This window comes from Dama dama, chromosome 26 (genome assembly GCF_033118175.1).
Source record: "Dama dama isolate Ldn47 chromosome 26, ASM3311817v1, whole genome shotgun sequence".
NCBI classification, from domain to species: Eukaryota; Metazoa; Chordata; class Mammalia; order Artiodactyla; family Cervidae; genus Dama; species Dama dama.
In genome coordinates, this window is record NC_083706.1 from 45,615,508 (window position 1) to 45,639,276 (window position 23,769).

The following is a 23,769-nucleotide window of genomic DNA, read 5'->3' on the forward strand; positions in this document are numbered from 1 at the left end:
GTTCCAGCAAAGATTGAAACCCAAGTCTGTCAGATTAAAAACTTACCACTTAATATTAACTGCCAGGTACATGTGGCAGAGACTCATCAACTATTAGTTCCTCTTCTCTTTAGAAAAGGCAAATAAATTTGGTGCGGAAGAGTGTAAACTTGAATAGTCCTGCCAGGCTTATCCTTAAATAGGGAAAAGCTGCAGTGAAACACTCAGCTGGTGTTGCCATTGTTCACGTGTCTGTGGCTCTTTCTTCTCTTCCAGTGGCTGAATGTTCACTTCAGCTTCATTTGCTTAGATTCTACTTTCAGGATTGTTCTTTTCCTGAAATGGTACCATAGCATGGTGTTGTTAACTTTTAAGTAACTTGCTACTCCGGAGGCAGGTTTGTATTGCATTGATATTAAAGATTTCTTTTTGAAAGCACCTTTTCCCACAAATTAAATAAAATTTCGAAACTTTTTTGTTCTTGAAAATGTTTTAATCCATGTAAAGCAGAACCAGTGATAGGTTGCAAATTTATATTTTAGGTTGTGGCTTTGGCAGCTCCTCTCTGAACTGTGCCGGTTATACACTGTATATTTAGCCAAAACTTAGTACTCAGTTTTCTTGTGTATAAAACTCCTTATTAGGAATATTTTGTGACTTGAAATAAATATGTAAAGTTAGCTTTACACATACATAGTAAGCCTTCAGTGTTAGTCTTTCTTCACCACTTGAATTCACGTAGTCTAGAGGTTAGCTGTTGTCTTTGGCAGCAGTGGATAATTTGCAGTTATTTTACTTTCTTAGAATATATAACCTGATTCTAGGTTTTCTTCAAGTCACTAAATTTAGGTTCTTTTGAGGTTTAATCCACAGCGTGTCATGGTGCTGGCCTTTGGTCACCTTTTCTGAAGTCTTTGCACATGTGATTCTAAACATTGTGACCATATTACTGCCTGATCCACACATCAGGGGAACATGCTTACCATATCTGTGAATTATTCTTCCATTTCTACTAATCTTGCCAAAGTTAATTACCATTTTGCTTATGTTATTATTTGAAATAAAAAGTTCTTGCTTTTGAACAATTGGTTTTTAGTGACATGAATCTTGTGTTTATTACTGAAGTCGGGTCAGTTTGCACATTAGTAAGGAGATACTAGTAAAATCAGAAGACTTGTACTAAAAATTAAAATAATCTTTGAAAGTATGAAAGATAACTTATGTAAGAATTGTTCTTTCCTTCTCTGGTGGTTGAAACTTTGAGCTTTTTAGATAGGCAAGGGTAGCATTTACCATCTTAAAAAAGTCTGATTTAATCATATCATATAGCACTGTGGTCATACCCACCGTAAAACATTTAGAGATTTCTAAGTAGTGAAACTATTGGGGCTTCATTTAGGAAAATGTTTTTTTGTAGAATGTATGTAACAATATATGAATTACAGCCTTTTTAATTTTTTTAGATCATATTACTTTCTGCATTGTTAGCCAAATAGTCTGTTGACCATATGTTAAAACTCCTTCTCATTACAGGGAGAAGGGTTTAAGAGTGGAGGAGAGAAAAATTTTAACCTCTGTGTCATGGACATTCTGTATCATTTATCTTCAGAAACATAACGTTCTGTAGGAGCCATTTCCCTTCTTTACAAATGAGCAAACTGAAGTCCACGGTCACACAGCTTTTGATATGTACAGGTATTTGAACCCAGGTTTTGGCTGACTAGGCAAAGCTGTGCTTTACTTTAAAAGATACTCTTGGACGTGTGCTAAGTCGCTTTCGTCGTTTCCAACTCTTCGCAACGCTATCGACTGTACCCCCCCACCCCCACCCCCCCGCCCCCGGCTCCTCTGTCCATGAGATTCTCCAGGCAAGAATACTGGAGTGGGTTGCCATGCCCTCCTCCAGAGGACCTTCCCGACCCAGGCATCAAACCAACGTTATGTCTGCTGCATTGCAGGTGGATTCTTTAGCACCAGCGCCACAGATTTTAATTTTAACACATGGTCTGTATAATTCCATAGAGCTGCTGTAACAACATACCAGAAAGTGAGTGACTTAGAACAACAGAAACTGAATCTCTTAGAGTTCTAGAGGCTAAAACCTGAAATCGAGCTGTTGGCAGGGCCATGCTCTCTCTGAACACTCCAGAGGAGAGCCTCTCTTTCTGGAAGTTCTCAGCAGTCCTTGTCATCTTCGGCTTGTAGACACATCACTTTAGTCTCTGCCTCTGTCGTCAAGTTGCTGTCTTGGATCACGTGTCTTCATATTACCTTTCTTTTATGTCTGTCTGTGTGTAAATTTTCTTTTTAAATTAGATACGAGTTATACTGGATTAGGGGCCTCTTCTTAACTAATTATATTTATAATGACTCTTTCCAAGTGAGGTCACATTCTGAGGTACTGAAAGTTGGAACTTACACCTTTTTGGAGGACGCATTTCGTGACCACCTGTGACTGAATTCTGTAACTATTTAAGATCTAAGTACATAGACTTTGGTGGCTCAGATGGTAAAGCATCTGCCTGCAATGCAGGAAACCCGGGTTTGACCCCTGGGTTGGGGAGATCCCCTAGAGAAGGGAATGCTATCCACTCCAGTTTTCTTCCCTGGGGAAACCCATGGACAGAGGAGCCTGGCAGGCTACAGTCCTTGATGTCCCAGAGAGTTGGAAACGACTGAGTGACTGACACTTCCACTTTCAAACAGACATTGAATAGTTTAAAACAGACTTTGGGAAGATAGTCATATTTCAGAGTGATGAAACACATCATTGTAGAATTTCATTGTTAAATATGATAGACACTGCCTAGCTTTTCAGGTGAATTTGTAATACCCATAATTTTATGTTTTTTAGTCATACTTGAACTAACAAATCGGCAAAGAAAATCCAATAATATTAACATTATATAGCAGAGTATCTCCTGCAATTTTTTCTTGCACTTAAAATGATTCATGCTGACTTTTAAATATGAAGGTTTTTTTTTTAGACTTCATTAAATATAGCTCACTGAAAATATGCAGTGTGTTTCATTTCTACTGTTTCTTTTTTATAGCATGTTAGCATTTTTTGTTTTGTCCAGATTTTCTGTTAAGCAAGTGATAATGACTGTCATTTTGCTATTTCACCGGTTTGTTAGAAATAGCTTTCTCATTTACCAAATAAGTTAACAATTTGTTATTTTCATTTAGTAGTATAACCTTAATATATTTCTCTTTTTTTTTTATCATACAGTTATTCAGCAAAATCTTTGAAAAACAGCTTTGTAGCTGACTGACTCCAAGTGGTCTGAATATATAAGTCTTTACTCAATAGGTCTTTTAACAGTGTTCCCTATGACTTGTAGAAATTTGAACAGGCAGTTCTCCTGATTTTCATTTGAAGAGCAACAAAGCCCTTAGAACACTGCCTGGCTTGTAGAGTACATTGGTGTTTGCTATTGTTATAATCGTCCAAATGGCTCAGACTTTGTGTGTGCTAAGTCGCTTCAGTCGTGTCCGACTCTGCAACCCTATGGACTGTAGCCCTCCAGGCTCCTCTGTCCATGAGATTCTCCACTGCAAGAATACTGGAGTGGGTTGCCATTTCCTCCTCCAGGGGATCCTCTCAACCCAGGGAATCGAATCCATGTCTCTTAGCTCTCCTGGCGTTGGAAGGCAGGATCTTTACCACTAACACCACCTGAGAAGCCCAGTAGAGACTTTGGGGGCATGCAAATCAGTGTTGTATATTAATTGCAGATAATTAAGGGATAACTTATGCAGATTTTATATTCCAAGCCCACATCAGGGAGGGGATGGATGAAGTTACATGTTCTTGGAGCTTTAACGCTCCAAAGTTTTCCTGCCTCTAAAGCTTACTTAGTTATTCGAGCTGTATTTGTGTTTCTGGTCCAGTCTTGAAACACAGGAAGTCTGATTTGCTAGGCCAGTGGCAAGCCTGCTGGCACACCTGGCTTACCAATCAGGAAGGGACGGCAGTGATCTAAGAACAGTTAGAAAACTTCCTTTCTTTGGTGGTTGTTCTGTTGCTAAGTTCATGTCCGACTCTGTGACCCCACAGACTGCAGCACACTAGGCTTCTCTGCCCTTCTCTGTCTCCCAGAGTTTGCTCCAATTCATGTCCATTGAGTAGGTGATGCTATCTAACCATCTCATCCTCTGCTGCCCTTTTATTTCGCTTTGAATCTTTCCCAGCATCAAAGTCTGTTCCAGTGGGTCAGCTCTTTGCATCAGGTGGCCAAAGTACTGGAGCTTCATTTTCAGCATAGTTTCTTTTGTTGATTGTCTAAATATGGGAAGGAATACAGAGAGCAGGGAGAAACAAATAGTCTAGAGTAGCCTTGGGGCAAGGTCCTGTTTGCCCATCAATACACACAGCAGTGCCTTTGAGCTATTCGGCAGATAGACCCCCTCCAGGTGGGAGAAGTTAACAAGGGTATGCTTCCCACAGGCATGTAGGGCACAGGCCAGCTGGACCTATGTCCAGATAGTAACAATTCAGAGGCTAAAAGTAGTGTTCCTGACTTTCTTACTCAATGAAGTAGGAACTTACGTTTTAAGAGTAGATATTTTTTCATGAGACTTGAAAAAGGCTGATTAAGGTGAAAAAAAGATTTACACTTTTCCCATGAATGTATTCATTACTATAAAAAAACAAATGTTGAGAATTCCTTGGCGGTCCAGTGGTTAAGACTATGCTTTCACTGCTGAAGGCAAGGGTTCGATCCCTGGTTGGATAACTAAAATCCCACAAGCCACGCCATTTGGGCATCTGACAAACAAAAAAAAAAAGTTGTTAATTGCTGAAATAAACGAATTAACTTTTAAAAAATTGTGTCTGACTCAATCCATTACATGGGAAAACCACATTTAGAAACATTTTAGAACATTTCTGTTAGACCTTGTATAATAATGAGACTTGTAAAACATGTTGAGAGTTATTTTATCCAAAATGAAGTCTGTCAAATAAAATTTGAGATCTCAAAAGAGATTATCTATTTGAGAGAAAGAAGTGAGGTTGTTTTGGTCGTTCATAGCAACCAGTTTAGGAAGACAGTAGGGATCTTGGTTTCGTTGCAAATCATGAAATACCACCATAACCATAGTTACCTGTACTTCCAAATGTAAAGCAGTAATTTAATTTCTCATCAGAGCTTTAAAAAAAATAATAGACTCTTAAGAGGATAATGTAAAATTTAATTGTTACCTTGATATGGAAAGCTCAACTTGGAATGCAGCAACCCCTTCATCTGAGTCACAGCCGTGCTCTCTGCCACACGCTATACACATATGGAGCTAGGACTCAAAATGAAGAGGTCTGAGGACAAAGTAACTGTCACCAGGTTCACAGTTCAAAGCCTTTGTTGTGATTTGAGCTGTGTGTTAAATGCTTTCTTTATAACATGACTTTTATACTCTGAGCAAATAGAATCAGCAGTGTACATTTTAATTAATGGTAGATGAGTGATTTCTAAACTAGTATCAGTGTTCAAAGGGCCAGAGAAGGACTTCTCTCACACCAGTATTTTTCATTTAACTGATAATAATACTAAGTAGGGTGTGTGGGAATATTTATGGATGAAGCAAGAATTCTGAGTGATGGGGGATTCAGCTGAGAAACTATGGGAATAAAGGCACTGACTAGCCTTTGGATCTCATGAACCTCCAGGTGTGATTATTCTAATCCTCCAAGGGTTGTAGACTAGCGTATGGCCTTGTTTCTAAAGCACTCAACATCAGATGAAAATGATTTTAAGAGTATATGGTGGTGGTTTAGTCACTGGTCTGACTCTTAGGATTCCGTGGACTGTAGCCTGTCAGGCTCCTGTGTCCATGGGATTCTCCAGGCAAGAATACTGGAGTGGGTTGCCATTTCTTTTTCCAATTAAGAGTATATAGGAGTAGTATAACCAGGTCTTGAAAACAGTCATGACATCTAAGTCAAAAGAGTTGAATAAGGCTGACATTTTGTGATGAGTCATTAACCTTTCAAGGTTCTCAATTGGAGTTTCTCAATTTCTCCAAAGGAATACTTTGCTACTTTTGCCTTTGTTCCTAAAAGTTTAGATAGTTCTGTATTCCTTTTTGTAGCTCTAGTGGTTGGTCTGGTGGAAAAAGAAAGTGAGTTATTGACTACTTACTCCTTGTTGTTGGGATTGTTGTCAAATACCTACTTTGGCACCTTAAACAAAGCACCTCTTTTGGCTGGAAGTGGTGGAGCCAGGTTGATTTTTAATAGTAAAATTTTTTTTCCCATTGCTCAATGAGTAGTCTTACTTTGCTTTTGGTTCTGTCTTGACTGTTTACATTTTTAACATTTGGAAATGGTTTCTAATAATTGAGGGCAGGAGGAGAAGGGGATGACGGAAGATGAGACGGCTGGATGGCATCACCGACTCGATGGACATGAGTTTGAGTAAACTCCAGGAGTCGGTGATGGACAGGGAGGCCTGGCGTGCTGCGGTTCATGGGGTCGGACACGACTGAGCGACTGAACTGACTGAATACAACTTAGAGTCTAATGCAGCACACACACATAAATATATGCACATGCATATGTGTATATATCAGACACCTCAAAGAACCTTTAGCAAGCCTTGTAGATTTTCTTTTGATCCTTTACAATGGTACTTGAATGTTCTTTCAGGAACCAGACAAGTTAAAACCAGTCTCTTTCTGCCTTGAGTCTCACATCTACTTATCATACTTGTAGTTTTTAGGAATTAGATCTTTAAAGCTGGATACATCCTCATCAGATTCAACCCAGTCTTGAAAAAAATGACTCCTTTAAATGCCCTAAGAAGTGGAAATTAATATGTGTGTGTGTGTGTGTGTGCGCACACGTGCTTATCAATCAGTCGTGTCCAACTCTTTGGGACCCCGTGGACTGTAGCCCACCAGGCTCCTCTGTCCATAGGATTTTACTCAATACTACATGTATTCTCAGAGAACAAGAGTGAACAAGAGAGCTGCCTTTAATTTTTAAAGCAGCAATATTTCCGATAGCTGGCTTATAAAGAAAAAGCAGTAGATTCAAATGATTTTTTAGTTATGATTCATCTTCTGGTTTATTATAACCTAATAATAATCTAAATAATCTAATAATCTAAAATTATCAGGACTGTCTAGCGCTCTCCATACCATCAGTACTGTGGTTCACTTTGTGGATTTTCTCCAGCTGCTTCTTTGGACCAGCTGGTTCCAAACAATGCCAAAAGTTAATTGAGACTGAAGGACTTCAGAGAGAAGACAGGAGTGAGAGGAATGCAGCAGTGGGCACGCATGTACCCCTTCTTGGCCTTCTGACTTGTTGGATATTCACTGTTCTGTCAAAAAGAAACCTTTAATTTTTCTTTTTTGTGAATTTTTTGAAGGCCGTTTTATGGCTGTGCTCTTGGATGTTGTAACTTGTGAACCACCGTTCTGAACTCCTTTTTATCAAACTGATAAATTCAAAGTAAAATACATGATTTCATTGAGCCATTGGTGCATAGGATGGATTGATAGGAATAAAGACAGTATGTTTGACTCATCATGTATTTAGAGTTCATATTTGAAACCCAAGCAGTAAACCTCTTAGGGTGATGATAAACATGCAAAAACCCCAGACATTTATATGGTTTTAGAATTTAGCCCAGGAAAGAAAACTTCACAGGCGCTGCTGCATGCGGTCTGATGTACACCCTTTGCATGCTAAGTCGCTTCAGTCATGTCCGACTCTTTGTGAGCTTGTGGACTGTAGCCCACCAGGCTCCTCTGTCCGTGGGATTCTCTAGCTGAGAATACTGGAGTGGGTTGCCATGCCCTCCTCCAGGGGATCGTCCTGATCCAGGGATTGAACCTGCATCTCTTATGTCTCCTGCATCGGCAGGCAGGCTCTTTACCACCAGCGCCACCACACCCTTGGGCCCTCTTTAACGTTGCAACTTATCCTAGTAAATGAGAATTGGTAGTGTTTTCAATGGTTCTTCCCACACCCCTCTGCTCTAAGCATTTTACTATCTGGAATTCACTTCTGTTAATGGGATTGCTGAGGCCTTAGCAGCCTTCTTGCTTCTGGCTTTCTTGTATTTTTCTGATCGTGAAGCTTTCATTGTTAATTAAAAATCCGTGAAGCCCCAGGAGCAGGACTTGACATATTTTAGGGTGCCTTTTTCCTATAACTTGGACAATAGAAAGAACCCTGAGTCTGGGGAAAGTGAGCGTTGTAATCCTCATCAGTGACAGAATTTGTTACCTTGTATTGGCGCTCTAATTTTTATCTAGAGCGAGGTTAAAATGTATGGAAGGTGTACCAGCATTTTCCTTCTTTCCTCAAAAGACGCATATATTTTACAGGTACAGCTGGGACAGATACCGTTGATCTGTCCAGGGAGTCTTTCCTGCTAACAGCCGTGAGTTTTTCACTTCTCTCTCGGCAGCCACTACTAGTCACAGTTATTAGCGTTAGAACTGAAGCCACTTCATTGTGGCACTGAAATATTTTGCCATTGACAACCATGTGCCTGATTTGAATAGTTACCCCAGCGTCCTCTCAGTTTGCAGTGTACAGTTTTTAGTCCTTAAGGTGACATTGCATGATGTTACTTTCCATTGATGAACACTGTTCAGATATTCCTCTGTTTGGTGCCTCATTTGAGATACAGTCACCTCCTGTATCATTTAGTCAATTAGCTGTTCTGTTCTTGAATTTTAAGTAGCTTACAACAAAAATAGTACTATAGATAAGATTACCGACTCACTTGAATCGATTAAAGTGTATAGTGAAGTTTTTTTCTGCTTAATGTTCCTCCTGAAATAATTTGATGCAGTAGCTTGCGGCAGTAAATAGATGATGAGGGTGGTGGTTTCATCAATAGCTGAGTTGTGAACGAGGTATTGGAACCCTTAGATTTGTTAAATATAATTCCTTATATCTAGGCTGTTCTTTAACTGTACTTACCTTGCCTTTCTCAGTTCTTAACACCTCTCAGCATGTTTCCAAATCACGTGCACTTTTCATTTGCCTTTGGGGGAATAAAAACAGAACCTGACCTCTTTAGAGATAACCCTGATTGCTGTATGAACATGTTTGCCTCCAGTAAATTGTTTTGCTCACTTGACTGTAGGCTTATATACCATTTGTAGTCAGGTTTTGGGTGAAGTGCATGGGCTTTTCCGTATGTTAACGCCCATTATCAGAGCTCATCGTATAGAGACCTCAAATGTGCAGAAAGTGGAAGTGTTGGTCGCTCAGTCGTGTCCAACTCTTTGTGATCCCATGGACTGTAGCCCGCCAGGCTCCTCTGTCCATGGAATTCTCCAGGCAAGAACACTGGAGTGGGCTGCCATGCTGGGCTCCCTGATCTGTTTATCTTTGGCCCTCTGTCTGATGTCTACCATAAACACCATGTGTTTTGGCAATCTGATGTAATCTACAGTTCCTCGAGAGGGCTTTCCAGCCTGTCTTGCTGTTCCTTCTGCCTGAGTGGGAATGCTCGTCTTCTCCACTCTGCAGACTCCTTTTTATCTCCAAGTCTCTGTCCAAGGGCCATAGCTTCAGCCTTTTCTGCTCCCCCTGGGAAAGTAGCCCTTCTCTTCTGTAAGAGCTGAGATCAGATCTTATTTATCCTCCTAGTGAATTGCTTGCCTCATAATACACATTCAGTAAAAACTTTGTTGAAAGAATAAGTGAACGTTGAAAAGAAGTTAGAGTCAAAAAAAAAAAAAAGATCGCTGAAATCTATAGTGAAATCAGTTCTCAGCTATATAAAGCCTTAGACCTTCAACTGCAGCAACGCTCTTGGAAGCTTGATAGAAACTCAGAATCCCTACTGACCAGCAGTTTCCCTCCCAGACCTGCTTACTTATCAGTCTGTGCATTTTAAGAAGTTCCTCAGGTGATTTGTAGTAATTATAAAATTTGAGAAATAGGATTCTAGGTCATTTTTTCCCTAACAAATGTGGAATTTCCTATGTTCAAATGGAATATATATACGCATATGTGTGTGTTAGCTCAGTCGTGTCCGACTCTTTGCAACCCCATGGGCTATAGCCCACCAGGCTCCTTTGTCCATGGAATTCTCCAGGCAAGAATACTGGAGTGGATTGCCATTCCCTTCTCCAGGGGATCTTCCTGACCTAGGGATCCCAGGTCTCCTGCATTAGAGGCAAATTCTTTACCATCTGAGCCACCAGGGAATATATATATACTCAGATGGTAAATCTTGGGATGGGGGTGGGCCTATGGATCTATGGATTTGGATCAATTCCTGGATTCCTTTTGGCCCTTTCTGACTGGGGAGGGGGAGGTCCCAAAGTTTATCTTGGCCTCAATTTACCCTGTAGGTACTGGCAATGTGCCCTGTAAGGAATGGATATAATAAAGTATGAAAGGCTTAAAAAAAAAGTCATTGGTAAATGAGATGAATGAAAACTATCAAGGCTTTATTATTTAAATGTTACTGCAAGCAGTGTGACTCAGCTCTTCTCTAAGATGAACATACAAAGGTGAATCGTGTTAAATAACACAGTTTTTGTGTAATAGGATTTCAGTTGTAGTATTAAATTTTTTATAGCACAATTTTCAAAAGTATTGGGAAATAGGATATTTTTGAATAATGGTTCTAAAAAGAAAAACCAGGAAGGCTCAAAGTTACATATTTTGACCAGACATCTAAATTTCTGAGTTTCCTTGCCAGATTCTTTGAAACTGTTTTCAAAACTTTAAATGCTAAGATTTAAATTTGATTCTAAAACAAAAATGCTGGAGGTGTAAGCGTTGGAAAAAGCATCTTGCCACATGAGTTTATTATTGAAATAGAGAAATATAGTAATTCAGCAAATACTGAGGAATACATATATTTTAAGTTCTTTGATAGGTGAAAGTTTGTGATAGCAGATGGTTGAGGATGATTGTAAGGGGTTGACAGAACACAGTCCCTGCCTTCAAGTTTACCTTTTAAGTGGTAAACTCTCTTTTCAGTATGACCTGTGAATTGCAGTCACCTTAGGATGTACAGGATGTAGCTGAAACAGAGAGGACTCCTTGCTAGATTTCAGTAAGATGCATTTTGATTTCAGCAGATTGACTCCCTAAGTCTCAATACCCTTATCCATTAAATGAAGATAATAAAAATATCTATTTTTGTTTTGAGGACTAAGTGAAAATACATGCAGAGTGCTTATTAGTACAGTGTCTAAAATGGACCGACTGCTTAGTAACTTAGCTACCAAGGCCCTGTGGCAGTTATGTATGACTATAGAGAATCTTTCCTTCTGGCTTCCTGCGTTCTGCGTCCCTTCTTCCTTCCTTCCTTTTTATTAATCTATTCAGAGCCCTCATCTGTGGATTTGAGAGGGAGGCTCTCTCAAATTTTTAGAAGTCAAGTGTAGATTTCTTTGGAAGTTTATTTTTCTTCATTGTCCTCCTCCTCCTTCAATATAAATAACCCCAGTCTGTCTCACTTTTTTAGTTTCCAGAATATTAGTGGTGTGGCCCTTTTATGGCATGTTGCCTCTCGTTCAACATCTGCACTGCGCAGTAAGAAAGTGCTTAGTCATATGTGGCTATTTAAATTGCTAAAATTCAGAATTCTCTTAGCCAGTTACACCACCCACACTTAAAAATGCCCAGTAACCATGTGTGGTTGTGGCTCCCAAATTGGACAGCCAGAAAGTTCTATTTTGTAGCGCTATTCTAAAGAATGGTGATTGGTGATCATAGTGGACCCAAAAAGTGGGCTCTTTACCTGAGCAATTTTTTTATTCAAAATATTCTTCCCTCTACTATATTATTTAAAAAAAAGAAGAAGAAAAACACCTATTACCTTTGGTTATTTTCCACTAAAGAGTTATAATGCTTGAACAATTTAAAAGTTTTTTTTTCCTTGAAGTTTTAAAATTTCTAGACATCTTTAAAATGCTGTCTCTGATAACAGACAACAGTGTTGCATTAGATTAAATATATTCACTATGCATTTAGAGTTTCCATACTGCAACTAGGGCTTACCAGGTGGTGCTAGTGGTAAAGAATCTGCCTGCGAGTGTAGGAGGTGCTGGAGACGTGGGTTCGATTCCTGGGTCGGGAAGGTCCTCTGGAGAAGGAAATGGCAACCCACTCCAGTATTCTTGTCTGGGAAATCCCATGGACAGAGGAGCCTGGTGGGCTGCAGTCCATGGAATCGCAAAGAGCCGGACACGACTGAGCATGCACACATACACCCTGTACATTATTATTATGGCAGACACATCAGCAGATAGGCCGTGATTTTGAATAAGCCAGCCAAAATAACAAAAAGGCTAAAAAGTTTCTCTACTGACTGCTTCTGGCAAATGTACAGTGAATGGAAGTAGTCAGTTATACTAACATTCCAGATTGGTTTGCCAAGAACCAACCTATAAATCATCCCAGAAATTTCCACATGAGTACTTAGTCAGAATCCTCCTTTTTTAAGAAAGTTCTGGAGCCCCCAAAATGATATTTCTTATTTGCTGATTTGTTTCTACAGAAACAAATTGGATTTATAGATATGTAAGTAAATGCTGAGTTCATTTTCATAGTGTGAAATCTATTACTATTATTCTTGCCCTGTTTAGTTTACTGTATAATTCCTGATATGAAGCCATATTCTCTAGAATATGGAGAGATAGCTACTGTAAGTAGTAAATGTAGGATTTATTCTGAGAGATTGGGAATCAGATAAGAATTGTAGAGAAAGTAAATAATCCCCTGTTGTTGTTTAGTCAGTAAGTCATGTCCGACTTCTCTGTGACCCCATGGACTGTAGCCCGCCAGGCTTCTCTGTCCATGGGATTTTCCAGGCAAAAATACTGAAGTGGGTTGCCATTTCCTTCTCCAGGGGATCTTCCCAACCCAGGGCTGGAACCTTTGTCTCCTGCATTGGCAGGCAGATTCTTTACTGTCTGAGCCACCAAGGAAGCCCCTTAATGGTTTTGAAAACAGCTTGAATGGAGATCGTTGGCTGTATTTTTAAGACATGGCAAAATTTAGAGAGATTATGACTTTTACCCATGATAGCAGACAGAGGTAGCAGGTTTTGTTTTTTTTTAAATACATGTGTAGTTGACCCTTGAACAAAAAAAAGGGATTCCATACAAAGATTTGTGTGTAACCTATAATAGGCCCCCCATATTTGCAGTTCCACATGCGTGGATTCAACCAACCTCAGATCACATAGTACTGTAGTTATCTATTATTGCAAGAAATTCGTGTATAAGTAGACCCATGCAGTTCAAGGGTCAACTCTAGTTGCGTCCATATAAAAAGTTTGTATATAATTCTCATAGTGTTTATACTTTCTACATCTCCACAAAAGTGCAGTAAACTAATTTGAGTTCAAAGAGAATCGAGAAGGGCAAGTTGCTTCATCTCTCAATCTAAGTTCTCTTATGTAAAACAGCCAATTATGTCTTCCTCGGGTGTTTACTTTGAGGTCTTAAAACGTAATGCTTGGTACTAATACAGGCTACAATATGGTTGAATCTGTAAAATACTCCATGAGTGTTCAATCACTCAGTTGTGTCTGACTCTTTGCGACAATCACTCAGTTGTGTCTGACTCTTTGCGACCCCACAGACTGTAGCCCGCAGGGCTCCTCTCCATGGGATTTTCCAGGCAAGAATCCTGGAGTGGATTGCCGTTTCCTCCTCCAGGGGATCTTCCCGACCCGGGAATGAAACCTGTGTCTCTTGCATTTCCTGCGTTGGCAGGCGGATTCTTTACCACTGAGCCAGCTGGGAAGCCCCTTGGAAAATATTATGCTTAAGTAGAAGAAGTCAGATGCAAAAGACCACATAGTATATTATTTATTCATGTGAAGTGGCCAGCACAGGCTAATCAGTAGAAACAGAAAGTGGATTAGTAGTTGCTAGTGGCTGAGGGGGAATGGAGGGTGACTACTGGTGGGTACTAGTTTATTTTTGGAATGATGAAAATGTTGCAAAATTAGGTAGTGGTAATGGTTGCACAACTTTGTGAATATGCTTCAGACTACTGAATTGCCCACTTAAAAGGGTGAGTTTTATGGTCTGTGAATTATACCTCAGTAAGAAAACAAAAATCTGTAATGCATGTAAAGCGCATTATTAGCAGGACCTGAAACATAGTAAACTCTCTAAAGAATATCTACTGTTACTAGGAACCGTTTGTGAATTTGAAGAAAATGCAGGAAATCTAGCAGGTATAACAGTTAGCATTTTATTTTAATACTGAAACATTTATAGATGCCTTAACCATTCAATAGTATATTTTAATTTTTTTTGTCAGCAGTAATAGTATGTATAATGTGAAAGATGTTTTTGCTAACACTAGATTCCAAATTCAGATGTTGTAACAACAGGAAAAAATTCCACATTTTAGTCAGTATTATTTCAACAGTTTTCTTAGTATAAAAATAAATATCATTAAAATGGTAAAATTTAATATTCTGTGTATTTTACCACAATTTAAAAGATGATAAATAAATACCAAGCCTAATAACAATTTTTTATCCTTAGATAGTCTCCACTTGCCATGTTTATAGACCTATTCTTTTTATTAATTCAAAAAAAGATAATCATAGAGATAGAAGTCTTTAATGATGACAGATGGTAGGTATCCTCAGTTTGGAAACTGTAAAACCAAAATCGTTAACAGCTAACATCTCATGATCATATATGCCAGATACTGAATAGGGTACACAGGAAATAAACTCCTTACCTTAAATTCATCTCAAAGTGTTAGTATGAGTAAAAAAAATAGATTCATTGCTTTTGGTCTTGGTGGGGGGGGGGGGGCACATAAGGCCTTAACTTCTCATCTTAGTTGTAGTATCAGCGTCAGTAACTTTTACCAGTAGAAAACTCTAACTTTCAGAGAAGAAATATTATAAACAGGGGAAAAAAATCATTTTTGTTTTAAAAGACTCACCTAAGAGGGAATTGAAAACAAAGACAAAGACAATTTACTGAGTGAAGCTGTAGTGCCTACAAATAGTGCTTGAAATAGTTACTCAGATATTTGTGTGATGATCTGCAGGTATTCCTTCAGGTATAATTTTATAATAAAAACATGAAATTGTGGTAACTATTATCTGGTTGATTATGACTAGTATTTTGTTTGAGTGGGAGTTGAGCAGGTTAGAATGGAGATAGCGAGAAATTCAGTGTTACTGCATTCAAGGAACTTAGAAAGTTATTAAGGGACGGAAGGGTGTGGAACTCTACGGAGCAGTTGTCGTAAAAGGTGAGGTTAAATATACTCAGAGGCTTCACTATTTGGTGAAGGTGTTTGAAATGATGCAGCTAATAAGAAAAGGGATGCAGTGGAGACTGAAGTCAAGGTAGTCAACTGTTCAGAGGTTGATAAAATGTAGGATCACCCTACGAGTCAGGTGACTGATGGTTTGGTTGCTTAAGTGAGACTGGGTTACACAGAATCTTTAGCTTCAGGAGCTGAGAGGTTCATATTTCATCACTTAGGTTGTGGGGAACCACTTAGTATAGGTTCTCAAACTGAAAAATAGTTTGATGAAGTGGTGCTTTAGGAGAGGTTGATTTCGGTAGTTTTGCGTGTGGCAAAGGCAAACGGTAGTGGACAGACCTGAGAAGTCGCTCCGCAGGGCCCTGTGTGGGTGGTGGTCACTTCTTTGTGACACAGAAATCTGGTCCCAGCAGAATTTTAAGGGGGTTGTCACCTTTCTTTTTTTCACTTTTTCCTTTGATGACAATTTGCTGTTATTCATTAAGTTGGTAATTAAAAAAAATTTTTTTTTACTTTAGTAAGTGAATTTTATGAACAGAGCTTTCTTTGTCAAATTTTCACTGGACAAGACTAATGATAAAATGGTGGGGAATTCATACTTTCGGACAGGGCACACTGCTCATTGGAGTCACAGTAAAGAAGGGACCACATGTCACTTTTTAAGGTCAGTGCTTCTCAAAATGTGGACCAAGGGTAACCTGAATTGGAATACCCGCAAGGCTTGTTCAAAATGCAAGCTAGCTCCTCCCAAGCCCTAGTGGAGCTAAAAGCTTTGGGAACAGGTAGAGAAAACCTGCCTTTTTAACCAACAATCCAGGAATACTAAAGGCATAACTAAATTTTGAGAACCACAGTTTAAAGAATTGTAACTTTTTATGGAATTATTCTAGCAGGTAGTCGTCTTAGATTTCATTTCCTTCAGTTTCTGTCTTAATGGAACATTTCTTAGTAGACCAAGTTATGTGTGGCATCTAACTCTCAGCTGGAAGCTAAAAGAACATTAAATAATCTAATTTGGGGGACACAGTTTTGCAGTTTTTCCTAGAGTGTAAGCAAGTTTTTGTTGCATAGTAGAGCAAACAGGTCCCCCTTGGATGGATTGACTACTAGCAACACAAGCAGCCTGTCTGGTGGTATTGTGTCTGGTTTGTCCAAATTCGTTAAATCAAATTCCTTTTCTATAATAATGTCAGTGTTACCAATGTCTGGAGTTGAATGATTCCTATTCTACCTGTTAGACTGTTTACTTCAAAAGGGAAAAAAGTGAAAGTGTTAGTCTCTTAGTTGGGTCCGACTCTGCGATCCCATGGACTGTAGCCCACCAGGTTCCTCTATCCATGAGATTCTCCAGGCAGGAATACTAGAGTGGGTAGCCATTCCCTTCTCCAGGGTATCTTCCCGACCCAGAGATCAAACCTGTAATTATTAGGTTCCAACTTAGAATGTGTTATATTAATCACTGAATATATATTCTTAAATTCTAGTAACTTAACTTGCAAGAGTTAGGGGGAAAAAAAAAAAGGTTAAAGCAGGAATTCCAAAACATTGCCTCAGAAGTTACAGGAGTAACTGAAATTAGCCTGCTGTTAACATTTTCAACAGTTGATGTTTTTATTGCATCTGGCTCCTCTTTACCCTTATTGACCTCTGTTTACTATAAGTATGAATAAATCTAAACTATCACCATTTTATTACTTGACTGAAAAGCAAATTAAATACTACTTGAGAAATACTACTAAGATAAATGGATTTCTTTATATTCATTTTTAGGCAGGTTTAGATTTGCAACCAGAAACGTTTGTTTGTTCCCCATGAATGTAACACATAGCATGTTAGTTTCCATTTTGGTTTCTGGTAACATTGAAACTAAAATATTTCTTTCTAATGTGTCCAGGCTGATAGTCATCCTTATACTGGAACTTCTTATTTCTAGTGTGAGAAGGAAGGAAGCAATTTATTTACTTATATTCTAGTTAACCTGTGAAGTCTGAGAGAGTATTTTAAGCAGATACATATAAGCAGCAATCACACACTTTGCATTTTGGGTGGATCAGTTATCATCTAAGATGCAAGCGTGCATCCTGTCTTTTTTCCTGAGGAAAGCATCTTCACAAGGCAGATTTGTCCCTGACTGCTCCCCCTCCCCACCCACACACACACTTTTTCTTCTCTATGTCTCCTATAATAATTTTTAATTTGGATTGTTTTCTGCTAGCCTAAAAATGTCTGTTTTTAAAAGTAGGAAAAAGGGTTTTGGAGTTAAGTGTTTTGGAAGTCCGTCATAATGCAGATTCATTATATTACACATCAAACTTTATAGTAGAGACTGTACAGTTGTAGTTTGCAGCTTAGTGGTGTATTTAAATGAAGAGTAAGTAGCTAACTAGGTTCATGAAGGTGAGTGTTAGAGCCTCTCCATTAAAGGCCAAATCAGTCAGTTTCCCTGGAGAAGAGAAGGGCAACCCACTCCAGCAGTCTTACCAGGAGAGTCCCATGGACAGAGGAGCCTGGCGGGCTACAGTCCATGGGATCGCAAAGAGTTGGACACAACCAAGTGACTAACACACACAGTCAGTTTCAACCAGAAGGGAGGATTTTGAAATTCCAGTCAATTGCCAAAAAAAAAAAAAAATGCTCATGACACAGTATTACTATACAGTAAAAAACAAAACAAAACAAAAACCTCATTTGCCATAGCAAAAATTAATTTTCAGGTTTTCCAAAGATCTTTTGATTTTTAAATCTGCTGTGAGGTTATGTTGTACTATTAAGATAGAGGAACTATTCCCTGCTCAGAAATGAAGATGTCTCCATTTCACTTTGGTACTAGAGCATGAGAGCTCCTAGCTGAATATGAAATATTTTAAACTCTTTAGAAGATAAATCTTCATTTCTTCAGAATTGTCAGGTCATTTTACTGTTTATATTTTGCTGGTATACCCCTTTGGTTCATACCATCGCTTCTAATTTAAAGTTGGTTGTTTTTTTTTTTTAATTTGAGAGGACCTAGTTTGAAAGGTTATTAACCTTCCTCTCATTTTGTAAGCTTCAGCAGAATTTTGCCATTGCCAGATGAACTGATGTTGAATTTTGACTCTAATAAATACTCATGAGGGGCAGATTTTTTAATCATTTGGCAATGAGCTTTGCCAGAAGATGAGGAATGTTACTTGTTTTAGTCTCCGGAGATAATCAAGTGAATTGACTGTCAAAATCAGAGCCACAAAAACAGCTGCATTGTAAACCTACTCATGCTGACAAAATTGACTCCTCTTTTAAGGTCGGTCAGGACTCAGTGACAGGTTTGCTTTTGCTTTCGTTGCACATGTGATTTTCATACAGCTTCTAAGGGACACGCACACACATACACATGGACACTTTGGGAATGTAATCTGTTAAATCAGGTGATTAGCCTCAGGTGATGTTGTAAAATAAGTGAAGTTTGCCTTTTCCTAGCTTTCTTTTTTTACTTTCCTCTATGGATTTTTAAATTAATCTAACCCTGAACCTTTCAAGAATTGGAAAAAAAAAAAAAAAAGTAACTCTTCACACCCCCCGCAGTGAATTTTCTGTGTCCCAAGCACATTTTTATACAGAGCAAATCTCCCTTGACTAAAATGAATGACCAATGAATGATCAGCAGCTCACAGGTTCAAACTACAATTGTTGGTGATCAACAGACCTGCTTCATGCTCTCTCCGCGCACAGACAAAGGAGCATGAAGTAGCTTTTAGCCACAACTCTGCCCAAGTTTTGTTTCCTTCCTCCTGGTTGCTTTCTCCAGTTAATCTCTACCTGTCATGTGTGTGCGCGCTCAGTCGTGTCTGACTCTTTGTGTAGCCCACCAGGCTCCTCTGTCCATGGGATTTTCCAGGCAAGAATACTGGAGTGGGTTGCATTTCCCCCTCACAGGGATCTTCCTGACCCAGGGATCAAACCTGCGTTTCCTGTATCTACTGCATTGAAGGCAGATTCTCTACCCGTTGAGCCATCAGGGAAGCCCAAACCTTTACCTATACTAGTTAATAAATTAAAATTTATATTGTGAAATTTCATATTAGGTAACGTAGTTGCTTTTGTTGTTGCTTGGTTTTTTTTTCTTCCTACAATATTTTCAAAAAGCAAAGGAGGAAATGATGTCTCAGTTGCGACATCTTGGAGCCTTCAAATTTGATTACATTTAAAAGCAGTGTTTGGTATTTCTGAATTGTGGTCATTTTTAAAACCATTTTTACCGCCTTCTTAGTCCCCATAGAGAATTCTGTCCCAGGGGTAGAATTTGTCACAGAATTTATCACAAGGACTTATACAAATTCTTCATGCTGTGTTACTGTGTGGTGTACGGTTCTGAAGTGTTTGCAGCAAAAGCTTCCTCAGGGTGAGGAGTATGGAGCACTGCTCACAGTTAATTCTTGGAGTGTTACCATTTGGCATTTGGAGCAAAGTGTTGAATAAAGCAAACAAACAAGAAAAACTTGTGAGGATGACTGTAGAAATAGGATATATTTTATAAACCATTATAACACTCCTACACTCAGTAACTCTCATGTAAAGGTTTATTTCCTTTTAGGAATACTGGTACGTTACCCAATTGGGTTATTGTTGTTTTTTTTTTTTTCTCCATTTGACATTAGTTTATATTGACAAATGGATTTATCAGAGTGTTTGTTTGACAAAAAAGTTATGTACTATATGTTCTTTATTTTTGTTACTGTTGAGAAGCTCTCTCACACTCCTGTTTTCACTCCACTTCTCACAGAACTGTGGTTGGGCTTTTGTCATTCAAAATAGTATTTAGTTTATTGTTGTTTTTCTATTTTTTGAATTCTGCATCTTTATCATGAAAAATTCAACAAGTACTAAAGGGTATGAAATGAAAAATGCAAAATTAGTCAGCCAGCCGGTTGTACGTATCCTTCCAGACACTCCAGTGCGGGAAGGCATATCATTCTCTTTAATACATCCATAATGCTCCAGTTTAGCTACCTGTAATTTAATCAACCAGGCTTCTGAGGAATGGTGCAGCCATCTCCTGTTTTTCTGTTAGTCTCAGCAGAGTTTTAAATGACCTTTCAGTCCTCTAGTGAGGAATATTTCAGTTGTTTCTTGTTTCTCTCTCTGACACACGGTTTTAGTAGAGTTTCCAAAAGACTATGTTGCTTTTGGGGACATGCTATTTTAGAGTATTGTCAAGACTTGAGTATTTACATAGGATTTTGTGATGTAATGTTTATGATCTTGAAAACCCTGAGTTCTTTCAGTGAATTAATGCTGCCTTTTAGGAAGCTGCTTTCTGTAGTGTCGTTTGCTCTCCTGATGTGAGTTACATTGTCCTGTAGGCCGAGAGCCGAGACTAGTGGACTCACGATGGACCTTCACTTCCCATTTAGTTTTTCTCTACTAAAAATGCTGCGTCTGTTCAGTCTGTGATTCCAGGCATCCATTCAGTATTTGATTCCAGGACATATTTTATGTGTATGATTGGTTGAATAGGAGGAGGGTTACATGGTAGGAATTGCTTGAGCAACTGTGTATATGGACAGATCTTGGGCCAGAAGCATAATTTTCCCCATCTAATCCCCCAAAAAAGACAGGCTGCAGAAGCAGCCCTTTCAAGTGGCTGCAGGTACAGCTGTGTGTGGTGGGGCTGTGGAGTTGTACAAAAATCTCAGATAGCTTTTGAGGGAAAACTTCATATTTTAAGACCAAATTATTTAAAATATGTCTTTATAATTGTATATAGCAATCCTGTTTTCCTACTAGCTGCTCGTTCCTTAAAGCAAGAATGGTGCCATGAGTGTGTTAGTCCCTCAGTTGTGTCAGACTCTGTGTGACCCCATGGACTGTAGCCCGCCAGGCTCCTCTGTCCATGGAATTCTCCAGGAAAGAACACTGAAGTGGGTTGTCATTCCTATCTCCAGTGGATCTTCCTGACCCAGGGATCAAACCTGGGTCCTCTGCATTGCCAGATTCTCTACCATCTGAGCCACCAGGGAAGCCCAAATAGTGCCATAGTCACCTTTTTATTCTTGATTGTGCCTTACACAGGGTACGACAAATACTGACTGATCAATTAATAAGTAGAGATAATGAAAAGGAAGTATAGTATAGAAATATTTAAATCCTAGTTATCCAAGTTAAATAGAAATGTCTTCATTTTTCCTAACCCATTCATTACTCTTATTGAAGCAATAGATAACATTTCTTGAAAAACAACTCTCCATTTAATCGGTGTATATGTTTTGTGTAAAACCTAACTTACTCACCAGCCCTCAACTTTTTATTATGCTTGGTTAAAAAGAAAGAATATGAGCAAAATTAGAGAAATTGTATTTCCCTGTCATTGAAATAAAATTTGGTTTGCGAAATCATCACTGAAAAGTACCATTTCGAATTTTTTCCTGCTTCATTTTCTGCATTGGAAATTTATGGAAATGAAGTTTCAAGGAAATTGTTTCAGCCTACAACAATTAAAAGTATTCATGTTGGTTTTTTAAAATTCATACTTTTCTATGAAGTTGTGTACAGTATTTCCATCGTGTGTGTGTGACTGTTATGTAACAAAGCATATTAAAGCTGCCTTTAAGATCAAGTACAGTTGACCCTTGAACAACATGGAGCTTAGGGGTGCCTACCCTCCCCACGTGTAACTTTCAGTTGTTCCTAGGTGGTTGAGGCTCTATATCTAGGATTCAGTCAACCTTAGATTGTGTAGTTCTGTAGTATTTATTCTTGAAAAGAATGTGTGAAAATTCCTTGTATTAACTGAACCTGTCCAGTTCAAACCCATGTTGTTCAAGGATCAATTGTATTATTTGACATTTTTTCACATGTAGTAAAATTTTCTCATTGGAAGTTTTTATAAACTTAATAAGCCTGATCTATAACTAATTTTATTTCTGATAATCCTTGAGACTTAAAAGAAAAACAGCTTAAAGCTTTAAGTTTTATTTCAGAAACAACAAAGCAAAATAGTCATGGGAACATGGGTCACATAATATTTGACAGCTGAAAGTTTCCATTTCTTATCCTGTAATTGGTGCCTTTAATAACTCTTGGGTTTATTAGAGGTATTTCCAAGAAGGTATTTTTTTTTTTTATAAGAGCTTTGATATCATGACACTTAATTGTGTTATTGCTATCAGCAGCAGGATTAATTTTTTAATGAGAATACTGTTTAGTTCTTTCCATTCTGTGATATTGTATATGTGGTCTGTTTTAATTGGAATGTTTAATACTAGTAGAGGAGGAAATTTCTTTTTTAATTAAAAATTTTAAAAGGTTCCCAAAGGATAAGTATTCTTAATTGTGCCTCTGAAAGTTTATGGAGAAAATCGCATTTCAGGATTCCACATCGACACCAGTAGAGGTCACTGTGCACCCATGAAAGGAAATGCAGCCCTCTGTTGTGGTGATGAGCTGGGCATCTTGGAGCTAGTGTTTATCAGTTGACGTTTCTGGGAACCGAAGCACATTCCTCCTTTCCCCCTGAAGGCACTTGCCCCTTGTTTTCACCATAAAGGGAGCACATCCTGATGGTGTTCAGTGGAGTCCTGATACACCTTCCTATCAGATGCTTAGGTGCAACATCCACTAAAGGACCAGAAAGTATGATTTCACAAAATCATGAAATCTCTGAGTTTAAAGGTGCTTTAGTATTCATCAGATGCAGCATCTATTTTAACATTTAGTTTGCTAGTTGAAAATAGTCTCAAAACAATTATTTTCGCTACAGCCATCTGCTAGTTAGTAGTATGGAATTTTACTTATTAAAACTGCTTATACATTTACACCATTATGATGTTCTTATTACACAGTGTTTCGTTCTCTGAGGATATAAACAGATTATTTCACTGGAGAATATTATTCTTAATATTATCTCCACAGATGTGTCTGCTGATTATAAGAGAGGAGAATTAAAGAATTTAAAAAAAAAAAAACCCAAAAACTGGTTATCAGAGAGTCAGAGAACACCTGTAACCTGTATACTGATCCAAGTCACTGTGACGGTGGTCAAAGCAGGTTATAAGGAATCTTGTGAAAGGAGCGAGTGGGTAGGAATCAAGGATCACTTTGTAGACCTGTGTGATGGGGCCTCTGTTTATGGGATGTGAGAATATTGTGCTAGATGCTTTTACAGGTTCCTTTAGTGCTAACATTCTAGTTTGTGGTCAGTGTATACTGCAGTGGATCCTGGAGGGAACCCTAACCTTTCCTGACTCTGCCCCTTGCCAGTTCTTAGGTTATCTTGTAGTTACCCTTGCTACACCTCAGTTTCCTCATCTGTAAAGTGGGCTTCTTTTGATAGCAGCAGCAGTATATAGTAATTAGGTTAATCGGTATAAAGTACTTAGAATAATAAGGACCTAGAGCATAGTAAATACTGAAGCTGCTGTTATCACACGCACTCCGTTTTTCTTCAGAGAACCCATGCTGTAATATGATAGCTGAATCCTTGGACCGTACTCTGTTCTTAACTGCTCCCTGAGGATCAAAATAAGAATTTATCCTGTGTTTTCTCTAATTGAAAATGAAAGTCGCTCCATCAC

The 23,769-nt window shown here is 38.6% G+C and overlaps 1 protein-coding gene across 4 annotated transcripts in view; it reads left to right on the forward strand.

Annotated features, from left to right (window-relative positions):
* SCAF8 (SR-related CTD associated factor 8) overlaps positions 1–23,769 on the forward strand; it is a 210,148-nt gene that overhangs the window by 92,642 nt on the left and 93,737 nt on the right. Inside the window, exon 21 of one of the 4 annotated variants that reach the window (XR_009690684.1) lies at positions 1,513–1,674. The exons of the other annotated variants lie outside the window; for them this stretch is intronic. The gene's annotated coding sequence lies outside the window, so the exon portion shown is untranslated. The remainder of the gene's footprint in view (positions 1–1,512; positions 1,675–23,769) is intronic. 4 annotated transcript variants of the gene reach the window in all.